Source organism: Rhinolophus ferrumequinum, chromosome 15 (genome assembly GCF_004115265.2).
Source record: "Rhinolophus ferrumequinum isolate MPI-CBG mRhiFer1 chromosome 15, mRhiFer1_v1.p, whole genome shotgun sequence".
Lineage (NCBI taxonomy): Eukaryota > Metazoa > Chordata > Mammalia > Chiroptera > Rhinolophidae > Rhinolophus > Rhinolophus ferrumequinum.
The window spans coordinates 46,712,167-46,726,142 of record NC_046298.1 but is presented as its reverse complement, the minus strand read 5'-3'; the positions used below and the strand labels follow the sequence as shown (position 1 = coordinate 46,726,142).

General features: G+C 47.0%; 1 pseudogene; it reads left to right on the top strand.

Annotated features, from left to right (window-relative positions):
• Positions 1-330: 330 nt before the first annotated feature.
• Positions 331-13,976, top strand: part of LOC117035416 (vomeronasal type-1 receptor 4-like) — a 32,794-nt pseudogene continuing 19,148 nt past the window's right edge.

Genomic DNA, 13,976 nt, shown 5'->3' with positions numbered 1-13,976 from the left:
GAGCAGGACGACAAGGACGAAATGGCTGCTTGTGGGGTAAGCGTTCCTTCCTGGGGCTGAGGCTGTGTGCGCTTTTCTTACTGAAATGCCATGTATTTAGAATTTGCAAACCTTTACTGCTCTACTTCTGAAAACAAATTTGTTTTCAATGACTTTGTTTTCCCCGTCTAATGAAAGTACAGGCCAGTCCTTAGGGTGTCTTCTCATACCCGAGAGCCTGCTCTTCACAATATCTGTCCTGGCATCTTATATGGCATGAAGGATTGACACCGTGAACCATTTGAACCATTGATGTGCAATTACTGAAAATTCCCTTTGTGACAGGTCAACATGGGCATGTGCTGGTACCACGGTTCCCACTGCCGATGGGGTAGGGCCCTGGGACATTGGTGCAGAAGGTGACCATTTCATAATCAGGTCCCGTCAGGATGCAGGCAGGATGTGGCATCTGTCTGTGTTGACCAGGATTAGGAAAATGCACAAATAAACAAATTACCTCATGGCCGAGAATAACTCAAAGTTCTGAGGGAGAGGCTTGCTTACTCCCTAGGTTGCCTCAGAGAAAAACTGTTTAAAATACATTAGGGCCGGCCCAGTGGCTCAGGTGGTTGAAGCACTGTGCTCCTAACACTGAGGTCGCCGGTTTGATTCCCACATGGACCAGTGAGCTGCGCCCTCTACAGCTAAGATTGTGAACAACGGCTCTCCCTGGAGCTGGGCTGCTGTGAGCAGCCAGAGGTCGGCGTGAGCTGCTGTGTGCTGCCATGAGTGGCTGGCAGCCGGGGAGAGCTGCCCTGCGGTGAGCTGCTGTGAGAGGCTAAGTGATGACCAGCGACCAACTGCCTTAACCCGGGGGGAGCATAAGGCTCATAATACCAACATGGGCCAGGGAGCTGTGTCCTACACAACTAGACTGAGGAACAATGGCTTGAACCGGAGTGGGGGGGGGTGGGGCAGAAGTGGTGGGGGAGAAGCTTAGAGTCAGTGTAGCTGGGTAGTCCTTATAAGGGTTAGTTTAACATTTTTGTTTGCAGATTCCTCTGGTGCCATCTCTGGGATGGTAAAAGTCTGTCTCCAGAAAATGGAGAATTTATTTCCTGCCTTTAGGCAGTAAAGGGGGATTTCTTTTTATCTGTACTACTTTTCAATCACCTTCAGCTCAAAATAATTTTTATGTCAAAGAGGCATATTTTGAAGTGACATTCTGGTTTTTTTCATGTGTGCATGTGTATGCATATGTACATATATTATGAAATTTCAATTTGAATCTCAGATACACTCTGAAAATTGTATAAGAAGGAGGATACATCTCCAACGGATGAAAGCTGTTACTTCTGGAGATAAAATAATTGATTGTGAGGTAATTACTGGGAACTTGTACTTATTTACATTTTTTCTACTTTCATATTTTATAACCTTTTTTAAAATAATTATCAAACATTTTTTTCTTTATGTAGTAGTTTTCTGTCATGGCCATAAGATAACATTTAACAGCTTAATCCAACATCCTACAATTTATAAGTTAGAAGTCTAGTAAGCTTGGTAGGATCTCTAGGGTCTCACAAGGTCAAAATCGAGGTTTTTAGCAGACATGGGCACTTATCTACAGCCTGTACGTGAAAATTGACTTCCAGGACCATTCAGATTGCAAGCACAATTTATTTTCTTTGCATGGTTTTTGTATGACCCTCCATCGTCACACCTTGGGACTGGTATCCCCAAAAGAGAGACTAAATTTGTGGCTCACTGCTCACCGAGTTCTCTACTGTATATTCAAATAAAGGGATTCCTAGGCATGTTTTCTATAAGTGAAGGTACTGCCTCATGGACTGAAATTCAGAACTTCTCACAATTGAATTGTGAATCAAAAGCAAATTAGAACTAATGAATGGGAATATAAATTAATGACCTTCAGTCTTCCTCCTGCAACCTCCTCTTCTCCACTTCCATCCCTTCCCTCCCTCTACCTGTGTCCTCTATTGTGACCTCAGTTGCCCCACCCCAGTCACCTTTGGCCATCCCCTAGACCTCACCTCTCCAAATAACTGTTCTAGACTTCTATATTTTTCACTTCTTCTATTGTTCTCTTCCTCTATCCAGTGCACTTGAGACATCCATCCTTATGAAATTTCTGTCCCCCTGGCCCCAGAACGCTCAGCCCACCCCATCTTACCTCCCATCACCCCAAAGCCTCCCTCATCCATACCTTCCCTTCCCCTTGAGCTCTATCCTTCCCCAGCCCATTCCAATGACTTCAGTGCATTTCCGGTGTCCTCAATGTCCAAACACCCTCACGTGCACCCACCATGATGTCAGGTGTCCCCAGCTCCCATAACCCTGAGGCCACTACCCCAAACCCTACAATCCTTGACCCTTGCTCCTGGGCCTGTTATCCCACTGATGCCACTATTCTCCCAGCTCCCTTCTCCTTCCACCCACTTTGTCTCATCATGTCCCACCGTTTATTTCTATTTGGAAAACTAACCCCCCTGAGACTCCATTCACAACCAAGTGTCTCCCTTCCATCTCTGTGTTCTCTAAACCTTCACAGGCATTAAGGTTTCTGTGACTTTTACCACCTTGGCTGTACCCTCCTTTGCCATCCCCCAATCCCGTTATCCCCTTCATTCCCTTGACCCCCTTTCCTCCCTTATCCCCTCAACAACCGATACACCCCACATTCTCAACTTCCATGATTCCTTTTGTCCCCTTACATTGTTTTACTTCAAAATGTCCTTTCACTATGAATTAACATTAGAAATTTCAAATAGATATGCCTCAATTTCTCCACAAAAGAGTAGTTTAATGTATAGTGCTATCTCAGTTTTCTAACATAATCCGTTCCGGAAGACTGTTTGAAAGAGTTCTGAAACGTTTGAAAACCGAGGCATGGTTTCCCATGGAAAGCAACGCAAAATGGATTAATCCATTCCAGACCTTTAAAATCAACCCCTAAATCAGTAATTTAGCATGAATTTTACTACCTAATGGTGCCATAGATCCATAAAATGATACACAATGAAGGCAATAAACACAATATACTGTACTGTAAAAGCAATAATCAACACAATGTAAAAATAGTATTGTAGATAATAAAAATGAAGATGTAAATTTTTCTTACCTGCAATGATGATAGTCTTGGTTTGGATGGGGGGTCCCCTTCAGTAATCACAATAGGTGACTGTTCTTCAGGTGTTCTGTGGTCCTCTTCCATAATCACAATAGGTGAGTGTTGCTCAGGTGTTCTGTAGCCCTCTTCCATAATCACTGAAGGTGACTCTTCTCCTGCCATTCCTTCCCTTGATTTATTTACACCACTGACACCTGGTTTACACTCACTGGATCTTTTCCTCACTATAAATTTTTCAATTGACATTTGCTTTTTCCGATGTTTTAAAATTTGTCTAAAGTGAGACGTAGCATGATCATTGAAAGTGTCAGTGGAATGACTTACAGCAGCTTTATCAGGGTGGTATTTTTCAATAAAGACTTGCACTTCAACCCAGTTTGCACACATTTCTTTGATCAGTGCAGTAGAAACACTGTCTCTTCCCTCCTCCTCCGAAGACAATTCCTCAATGGCCGCCTGTTGCTGCTCCGTCAGAAGGTGCTGAAGTTCTTCTGTGATGAGCTCAGTCTGTGGTCCTCCATTGACTCCTTCAACATCACGACTCACTTCCCAGCCCATGGACTTTCCCAGAGACACAACATCCTCAACGACAGGAGCATCCTCTTCAACACCCTCCAATACACGTTCAGGGACAGCGTCTGGCCACAGTTTCTTCCATGCTGACCTCATTGTTCTGTGAGACACATCCCTCCATGCTTTGTCTATGAGATGTAAGCAATGTAGGATATTGAAATGATTCTTCCAGAACTCTCTGAGGGTTAGCTCTGTGCCCAAGGTCACCTCAAAGCACCTTTGGAACAGTGCTTTGGTGTAAACCTTCTTAAAATTAGATATGACCTGCTGGTCCATGGGCTGGATGAGGGGAGTTGTGTTGGGGGGCAAAAGCTTTACGTTGATAAAACTGAACTCGTCCTCCCAGCCTGGGGGGTGCGCTGGAGCATTACTCATAACAAGCAGGCACTTCATTGGAAGATGTTTGACTTGGGGGTATTGTTTTACACTTGGCCCGAACACTTCATGAACCCACTCAATGGAAAATTGCCTGGTTACCCAAGCTTTGCTGTTTGCCCTCCACATCACATGCAATTTGGTTTTCATGACATTGTTTTTTTTTAAATAGCCTGAGGTTCCCAGAATGGTAGACTCGCAAAGGCTTTAACTTAAAATCCCCACTTGCATTCCCACAAAATAGAAGGGTTAGCCTGTCTTTCACGGACTTGTGTCCTGGCAATGAGTTCTCCTCCTTTGTTATGTAGGTCCTCTTTGGCATTTTCTTCCAAAGGAGGCCTGTCTCATCACAGTTGAAAACTTGTTGGGGAAGGAAGCCCTCTGCCTCTACATAATCTTTAAATTCCAAAACAAATTGGGCGGCGTCTTCTTTGTTGGCACTGGCAGCTTCACCTTGTCTCACCACATCGTGTATGCCACTTCTCCTCTTCAACTTTTCAAACCACCCTCTACTTGCCTTGAAAATATCACTCTTAGTACTTATTCCAGGGGTGGTTTTGATGAGGTCAGCATGCAAATATAAAGCTTTTTCACAAATTATGCTCTCAGAAATGCTGTCACAGGCCAACTGTTTTTCATTTATCCCTATGAAAAGCAATTTTTCCACTTCTTCAATTGTCTGTGTTCTTTGTCTTGTAAGTGTTTTAACACCTCTTGCAACATTGGCTCCTTTAATGGCTTCTTTATTTTTTAAGATGGTACTAATTGTAGATTTGGCAATACCAAACTGCGTTGCCAGATCATACACACGGACACCACTTTCATGTTTGAAAATAATTTCCTTCTTCACCTCTATTGTTGTTCTGTTAATGATTCTCTTGGCTTTGCAGCTTTCATCCATTTCTCACAGCGAGGGGTGATTGGCAGAGGGCTCCTGAGGTGACCTGAACACAGATTGATTGCACACAGTCACAAAAACAAATTGGTTGCAAGAGGGCTACTTAGGTTAGAATTCAGGGGTGTCCAAACTTTTTTCAACGTTTTTCACCAAGGGACATAATCGGTAAAATACACAAACAGCCAGGCCACTCACTCGAGGTGAAGTACATATTGCCTCACCTGGTTTATTTAACTAAATATACTTTTGGAATTTGCTGCGGGCCAATAAAAAATGGATCGTGGGCCGCAGTTGGCCTGCAGGCCGCAGTTTGGACACCCCTGAGTTAGATGAACACAGATTGATGCACTGGGTTCCACACAGTCACAAAAACAAATTGGTTGCAAGAGTGCTCCTGAGAGGAGATTGATGAGTACAGACTGACTGCACACAGTCACCGGGTTGCGCCGGTACTCAGGACTCAACAGCTGACAGCTAGGCCTCAGGATCTTGCACTCAGCGGAAGGCGTGTGACATGTTCGATTTCCGAGGCGTGTTCGAAAACCGAAACATTTACTTCCGGGTTTACGGCGTTGGTAAACTGAAATGTTCGTCAACGGAGACGTCTGAAAACCGAGTTACTACTGTAGTTCACCTTTGCGGTGCCTCACCTGCCCCAGGATAGGTCTGTAGACACGGAACACAGCATTATGGGTGGCTCTCCAACCATCTATTTGTACAAGGTCAATCACTGCATTACAGTCGCAATAACCCCTCACGTGGTCTTGGCGGGACCCACGCCTCTGTAGGAGGCAGGCAGGACCCACATCTTTTGATGTGATGTCCCCACCTAATGTAACCGAGTCCTGTCAACCTGGGGAAGCTGGCTCATCACACTTGCATGGTGTGGAAAGTTGTGACCTCCAGGAGACCTGCCCACGCACCCCAGGTGGGAAGGAGGATGCTAGGCTGACTGTCAGGTCCGTGGGGGATCTGATAAGCTTACCTGATAGATAGGATGACAACTGAGGGTGTCTGTGCCATTGGCCCAATCGTGCTGTGGACACACATTACACACAGAAAGCTGAGGAAGATCTAGGCACTGGGGTTGGGGCATCTTCTGGGAACCGGGGTCGTATCCTCAAGCTGGACGGCATGAGGCATTCACAGTGGGTGAGACTCTGAAGGGAAGCATTCACCCTTTTAACGGGGATGAAAGGGCATCTCCAGTCTCTAAATTGAAGGCCATCCATCACTGGAGCCGTCACAGTGTAACTATGCATTCCACAGCATCCCATTAATTAGGCCGGAGTAAACAATAGTTTGAAGGAGGTTGCAAACCTGCAAATAAAGGAATATTTAGAGCAGGGGTGTCAAAACTGTGGCCCGCGGGCCAACTGCGGTCCGCAATCCATTGTTAATTGGCCCGCAGCAAATTCCTATAAGTAAACTATATTTAGTTTACTTAAATAAACCAGGTGAGGCAATACGTACTTCAGCTCGAGTGAGTGGCCCGGCTGTTTGTGTATTTTACCACATATGGCCCTGGGTGAAAACCGTTGAAAAAATTTGGACACCCCTGATTTATAGGATGAGAGCTGATTCCCTGTCTCCTGGGCATTTCAATTCCCTGCTTACGAATCCCTCGGTAAGCTGCACCACAGACAGATATGCCCCCCAGGCAATTAGAGAGGAAATCGTGCTTCCACAATATGATAAAACATTGCCGAATTCACAGTGTTATTACTTGCCAACTTGTCCTTTTTCATATAGTTATAGCTCCACCGAAGTGTATGAAACCAAGTCGGGTAACCGCCTGTTGCTGCGGTTCCACTGTGGGGCCACAAAAGGGCGCGCTGAGGAGCAAGTTCTCTAGTGGCTGAGAAAGCAGAGGGCCAACAGGGGCCAAGGAGCTAAGAGGGATCGCCCGGAGGACTAAGGCCCAGCGAGCACGTGCGTTAATACATCTCACAGAGGACAAAGGAAAGCCACCGTATTCCATCCGACCTTCCCGGGCTCTCACCCAGCCGCCCCTGTTCCCAGGCACGGCTCTTGCTCAGGCTCCGGGAACTTCTATGGCAAAGGGAGGGGCAGCGGCTGCCATCCCAGTGAGCTCCAAGCCAGTTAAGGTTGAATAATAGTAGTGTAGGGCCTTTAATGAATACAGAGTGAAAACAAGTATAAATGATTCATTGCTTTTCTTTGCAGGGCTACTCAGTTTTTAGAGCACAGCACGAGGTGACCGCTCCTGAGGGTCAAACAACCTTCCCCTCACAGTTCTCCCAGGCTCTCCCTCCTCTTCTCCATTCTTTTCTGTCCTCACAGGACACAGAGATGGGGTTTTCTTATCCCATAAAGCTACATGGGATGCTTGCAGGGGTATCCAAAAGCCCAACAGGGCCATCTTTTCTGGCTGTGCCCTGCACAGGGCTTCACCCAGGGGCCGAGGTTGAAGAGACACGGGCTGGATCATCTGCCCAGAGCAGGTGTCTCTGTGTCACTGGGGCAGTCACTGTAAGGCCTGGAAGGTGCTGAAGCTCTGCTCTGCCCAGAGACCTCTGGCTTTTCTTCACAGTCCAGCGTTGACATCTCACGGGGTGAGGCCTCCCCAGCTGAGCCAGCCCTCCCGTCTGAGGGGGCAGCCTACACCCCACTGCTGAGACCCTCACCACCCTCCTGGAGGAGACGCTGGGCTCCTGGGGTAAGACCAGGTCCCCACATCCTTCCCTGAGCACCTTCTCACAGCACAGAACAAGACACCGTAGGTGGAACTCGGCAGTTTAATGCGCACCTGTGAACCGGTCCACAGCTGCTTTCACTAGGAAGCAGGACTTCTCCGCAACTCACTCCAATCGCCGCTTTTCTCCCTGCCTGGGAGAGGAAACTGCTCCCCCTGACCACGGCTTAACGGCCACACTCTTCTAGCTGTTTACACTCACTGTTTCCTCCTCTCCTGTGTTTTTAACTGGCTTCTGTCCCCACACGCATGAATTCAATCAGCCACTGCTCGTCTCTAGCCAATCACTACCTTATAGGTACCATGTTAGTCCTCGTCCGGCTTTCACAGAGGCCAGAAATCCAGATTTGTATATGAAACGCCCAGACTGTCAAACCTTGGTTTAGAGCACAGTCAGCAGACCTGCAGGGCAGGCATGGCTACAAGCAATCCATTGGTTTCTTCCATGTAACGTGCTGACAGGGTGTCTCCAACCTCCAGCTTGAGGTTCGCCGTGGGTGAACACAATAACGGTGATGAAGGAAACGAGATCAAGGGGTGAGTGCTCAGGGCCAGCTCAAATGCTGACCTGTTTATACAAAGAGAAAAACTTAAGAACTCATCCCTTCACCTAGGGCAGTGGTTCTCAACGGGGGCGTGGGGGGGGGTGGGTAATGATACTGCCCCCACCCAGGGACCTAGGGAAATATCTGGAGACATTGCGGCTTCATATATGGGGAGTCTGCTATTGGCATCTGGTGGGTAGAGCCCGGGGGTGCTGCTAACCAGCCTCCAGTCCACAGGACAGTCCCCACAACTAAGAATGACGCAGCCCCAACTGGCAGCACCACTGAGGTGGGGACACCGTAATGGAGTAGTGGCTCTCAACCTTGCTTACAAACAAAAACACTTGAGGGGGGTAAACATACTGATGCTGCAGCCTTCCGACTGAACAAGGAAATCAAAATTTCTAAGGATGGGCTTAGGCCTCATCTTTTAAAAGCTCCCGAGCAATTCTAATGTGCAGCCAGGACTGAGAGCCATGACAGACAGTGACAAACTCCCTGCGTGTGCCCACAGTGCTGCCATCCCCTCCCCTCATGGAACCCACTGGGGGCTCTGCTGAACATATAAATATGTGTCATCGGGATGGGGGCCTAGATCAATCACCCATCATTAGTCTCTTACAAGTTGCTGTGCTGGACTTGTATTGACTGTCAACATTCTACTGGTTGCTGCTATAAGCTTCCTTTTTAGTCGATTTTTCAGTACATCGAAAGGACACAATGTCCAGAAGTCAGTCAACAGTGTGACAACACACTTTCTGTTGGAATAATTACTCCTGAAAGTGAACCATACAGAAACAATCTGGACGGAAGCTTACAAAATTAACTTGCAGTCTTTTTGTCACCCCTCCTGGTCATGCAATGAGAAGAATTAAAAACTGTTTATTAAATGTAGTCTTGGAAACTTCCAATGCTATCATTCAAGGAGATATAAGAACAACAATAAAAACACACACACACACAAAAAAAAACAGTACTCAAACCAGAGCAGGAAGGAATATGGGAAAACCACTAACACTAACCAGATTTCCTTATAATCAGAATTATTTGCTTGGTGATTTATGCACATCTAACTGAGTTAGGGGAAATTTTCACAAGTCTTGATGGAAGCTAGAAAGTGGTGAGAGATGAGGAAGGATTGGTCTTTAGTATTACAAACAGCACCAGCTAATCTACCCAACTGCCAAGTGCTATTTAAGACAGTGATATGACCACCCCTGGTCCCAGCACAGGGCCTCCAGCCCTGCTAGGAGACAGCAAGTGTGTGTGTGTGTGTGTGGGGGGGGACTCTGTGGGAGGGGATGCTCATACAGTCCTGGAGGAAGTGACAGGTGGGAAGAGGCTTCTCAGCTGCCGATAAGGAGGTGTTATGCATGTGAAGGGCTTAGGGAAAGAATATCCCTGATAAAAGGAACAGCACATGCAAAGGCCAGGAGGTAAGAGAAAGCTGGGTGTGTCTGGAAACCCCAGAGCAAGTGGTTCTTCCAGAGGTGGGAGGACTGGGAGGTGGAGGCTGGATAGGCAGCAGGGCTGACCCAACAGGAGTGGAGGCATGGGGGTCCTTTCAGGTACAAAACAGGTGGGGATCCTAAAGGGGGAAGTCACAGAGGAAGACACTGGGTCTGGCGTCAGACAGACCCTGTATTCCAATGCTAGTGGCACCGTGTTGTGTGTGACCTTTGGCAAGTGACTAATCTGTAATCACGCAATAAAGATAACACCTCCTTCCCAAGGTCATTGAGAGGATTAGTTAGATAATATACACGGGGCTGGGTTTGTAAGTGGAAGTGTTACCTGCAATGACATTGAACCTTGGCTCTTTGTCTTCTTGAAGGAAAGAATTCAGTCCAGAGACAGTTTGTGCAGCACAGAACAGCAGGAAGTTGATTAGTCAAAGCAAGTACACTCTGAGACCCGGAGTGGGCTGCCCCAAGAGGGAAGCAGCCCCTCCTTACATTGTGTGAGGGTTTTTCTCTCTCTGGGTAGAATTGTCTCATCCTCCCCTTTCAGCTATCTTTCTCTTTCTCTACTGAGGTGTCCTGTCCCTCTGGTTCTCAAGGTTGCCTCTTGGAGCATAAGCATAAGCATGAACCTGTTAATTTCCCATAATTTGTATAAGAAGCTCATTAAAAATGGTCCTGAGAAGCAAGATGTATATTCTGATAAGCAGGATGGTTTCTCTTTCTCTCTGGCTTCTAACAACATATCTCTTTGATTTAGGGGTATGTGTGAACCTGGAATCCTGCTGGGTTAGCAAGGCTTTGGTGCCCTAAGCGAGGGCAGCTGCAAGGGGTCTTGACCCAAGTGGGAGTAAGAGCTGCAGCAAGGGGCTTTCTAACCGGGGCTAAGTCTTGTCTTTTCCTGCTCATCTCTATTTATCTACCTACCCCATCAGAAGCATGGCTGCATTCATACCCAGAAAGGCAGAGGACTCTGGCAGATGGTGATGAGATAAATATGAAAAACAGAAATGGGAAAGAGAGAGGAGGAAGACTTTAGTTTATGGATGGGTTTTTTTTTTTTGAGAGCATGGATACAAGAAGGAAGGAGAGAGGAGAGTGAACAAACCAGGACTATAACCCACCAGTTGCACATTCTCAAAACACGGCAGCAGAGATTTCAGAGACGACAATTGTTTTTTGCTCAGTTTTGGATAGTGGCCTGAGATTCCTGTGACCCTGAGCCAAGGTGCCATGGGCGTGAGTGACACGGGGAAGGCCCATTTGCTGGCCCATACAGGCTCTTGGAAAAGCTTTCTGCTGTTTCAAGTTTTACAGTTGTGATTGTTTGTAAGGATAAACTGTCACAAGGGCCCTTTTCCAAGATATGGGTGGCTCTGTGTCCCAAGTCTCTCATCCACTTACCTTTGTGGGGGAGAAATGTTACCCCTACGCCAGCCCCGGGGCCTGGGGCATCCCCAGTCTCTGCCTTGTGACTGCAGGGGGTAACCTCCTTGCTTTGCCTGCAACCCAGGGGACAATATGAGATCTCTGGTGATATGAGGAAAAGGCAGGTGTCTAGGGAGTAAATACTATGCCCAGAGGCAGTGGAGAAGCTCGCCATCCCATAATTGCATTCCACAGCTCGCTGTTTCAGCAGCAGGGAGCAGCCGTGGCTTGGTTAGGCTCTTATTCAGTAAGACTCTTCTACGTGCAAGATACGGGGTGATGCAATGTTTAAGACAAATTTTGGGTCAGAATATTTGGAATAGAGACTCCTTTGGTCTCAGGATACTAGCCAATGCTGTTACTCCTTACAACAGGACAATCACCAAAACTGATTTATAACTCTTTGAATATTAAAATATTAATGAACTTGCTGTCATGAATATGAGTAGCTTTAACTTTAACCAATCCCTTTAAAAACATTAATTTCCACTCACATAAATTGTTTATCATCTAATTTTTTAAAAAATCAGTTCCTCCCTCCTCCACAGTGATTTACTTTCTCTATAGAAAAAATGTTAATAACTGGCCAGGAATCTAAACGTTAAAAGCAAGGAAGAAGAAATCTTTGAAAATGAAAATAAATGATGCATGTTTCTTCTTTCAGAAAAATTGTTGCTCCCAAAAGATACAGGATGTGGGAAGGAGAGGAAACAAATGATTTCAACTGTAAGTTGAAGTTCCTTGAGAGCAGACACTGAGCCTTTTTACTATCTTTCTTTCTGTCTGCGCATTCCTGGACATTTATGGAGCTCTGCTGGATGCCAGTCCTTGCTCAGGAAAGTCACAGATCAGAGCAGATGATAACTACTTATAGCAGCTCACTGCAGTGAAATGAGACAAGTGCCTCCAGGAAAGATGGGTACCAAGACTGCAGAGGCAAGAACTCCAAAAGAAGGGGCTGGCCCGGTGGCTCAGGTGGTTAGAGCTCCATGCTCCTAACTCCGAAGGCTGCCGGTTCAATTCCCACATGGGCCAGTGGGCTCTCAACCCCAAGGTTGCCAGTTCAACTCCTCGAGTCCCTCAAGGGATGGTGGGCTGTGCCCCCTGCCACTAGAAATGGCAACTGGACCTGGAGCTGAGCTGCGCCCTCCACAACTAAGATTGAAAGAACAACAACTTGACTTGGAAAAAAGGCCTGGAAGTACACACTGTTCCCCAGTAAAGTCCTGTTCCCCTTCCCCAATAAAATCTTTTTTAAAAAAAGAACCCCAAAGGTAAAGGAGAGGACAGATGGTTTCACAGAGGAGGGGGAATTTGAGTAGGGTATTGACAGGTCAGTAGGAGTTGTCCAGCTGGAGGGAGAAGTATGAAAAGCCACATGTTATATGGGGAAAGCTGAACACCAGCAACTGAAAGGAGGAGGTACAGCTGAGGAGAATGGCTGAGGGCAGACATGCTGGACAAACGCAAACCCAGTTCAGTGTCTAGATCTTATCTTCTAGTTGATGAAGTATTATTACAAAGGGTCATTTGTCGTGTTCCAGAAATCATTCCGGCTGCAGTGTAGAGGACTGACCAGAAGGGGGCCATCCTGAGCCGGGAGACCAGTTAGGTGAGTAGTACACTAGTACAAGCCAGCAATGAGAAGGGGCCCAACAGGGCGGTGGTAATGTACATGCAGAAGGGGCGGCGGGTGCGGGAGACACCTGACACGTGGGATTAGCAAAAGTTGGTAACCACTTAGCATCAGGGTTTCATGAGAGAACACGGAAAACTGCAGGCTGACAGCCAATTGTACAATTCATGCTGTGGAGGAAAGAGCCAAAAACAGTATAGTGGGAGGATGGAGGAGGGGGGGGCAGCTAGTTGCAAAGAAAAAGGCAAAGGGAATTAAGAAGAGAAGAGCCTGAATTAGTGTCAGATAGTCTCAGGTTTGGAAGAGGTCTTCCCCGATAAATGGTTTTCTAGCCTTTCCTTACATACTTCTGTTGATGGGGAGCTCATTATCTGTGGAGTCACCCTATTCCACTGACACCCTCTGTAACCACAATCTCTTTTCTCAGGCTCATACATGCAGCTTCCTTTGAATTTTTCTTTCAGTTGCTCAATGATACTTTTTAGAAACCTATTTGATTTAGCAAGAAGGCCAGAATGGCCTGGCGGTCCTGTCCTGTTGCTGGAAGTTCTTCCACTAGAGCAGGGCAGAGGCTGAGAAAAAGTTAATGCAGGAACACAAAGCGTGGAACACATGTGGTGGCCCACTCCCACCCTTGACCTTGGATTTTAAGCTACTTTGGCTGCCCGAGTCCTCTACCCCATCCCATTCCACCAGAAAATCCCGCCCGTGCTACTGTAGCCAGCAAAGCAGGCTGACTGGTAGATACCCATCTGCTCCACACACTGCGGTGACGGACTTGGTTTGGCACTGAGTTTTTATAGCCGGGTGAGTAGAAGCCACGGCCCAGCCAGGCACTGAGCCAGAAAGGAATGACGGAACCCATCTGAGAAGGCCAAAGGATTGGAACTATAGGCTCTGAGCTTTTCTTTCTGACTGAAGAATAACTTTATTGTAGGGAGGCCCTATGTTCTGAACACTGTGAATTTACTATTTGGGAGTTGGCACAGTGAGGGGTGCTGGTGCTGATCTCCAAATACCGTTATTTATGGCACGTGCAAACCAGAAGGCACCGTATTGGAGAGGAAGGGACTGACGAGGCCATGGTGATGGTAAAGGGGAGGGAGGGGCGTATGGTGCCTTGTGCACATTTGTGCACGAATTGTGCATGGATGTACAGACAGCTGCCTCTGCCTGTGTTCCCCCGCTCGCCCTTGTGGGGTGGCAGATAAGCCC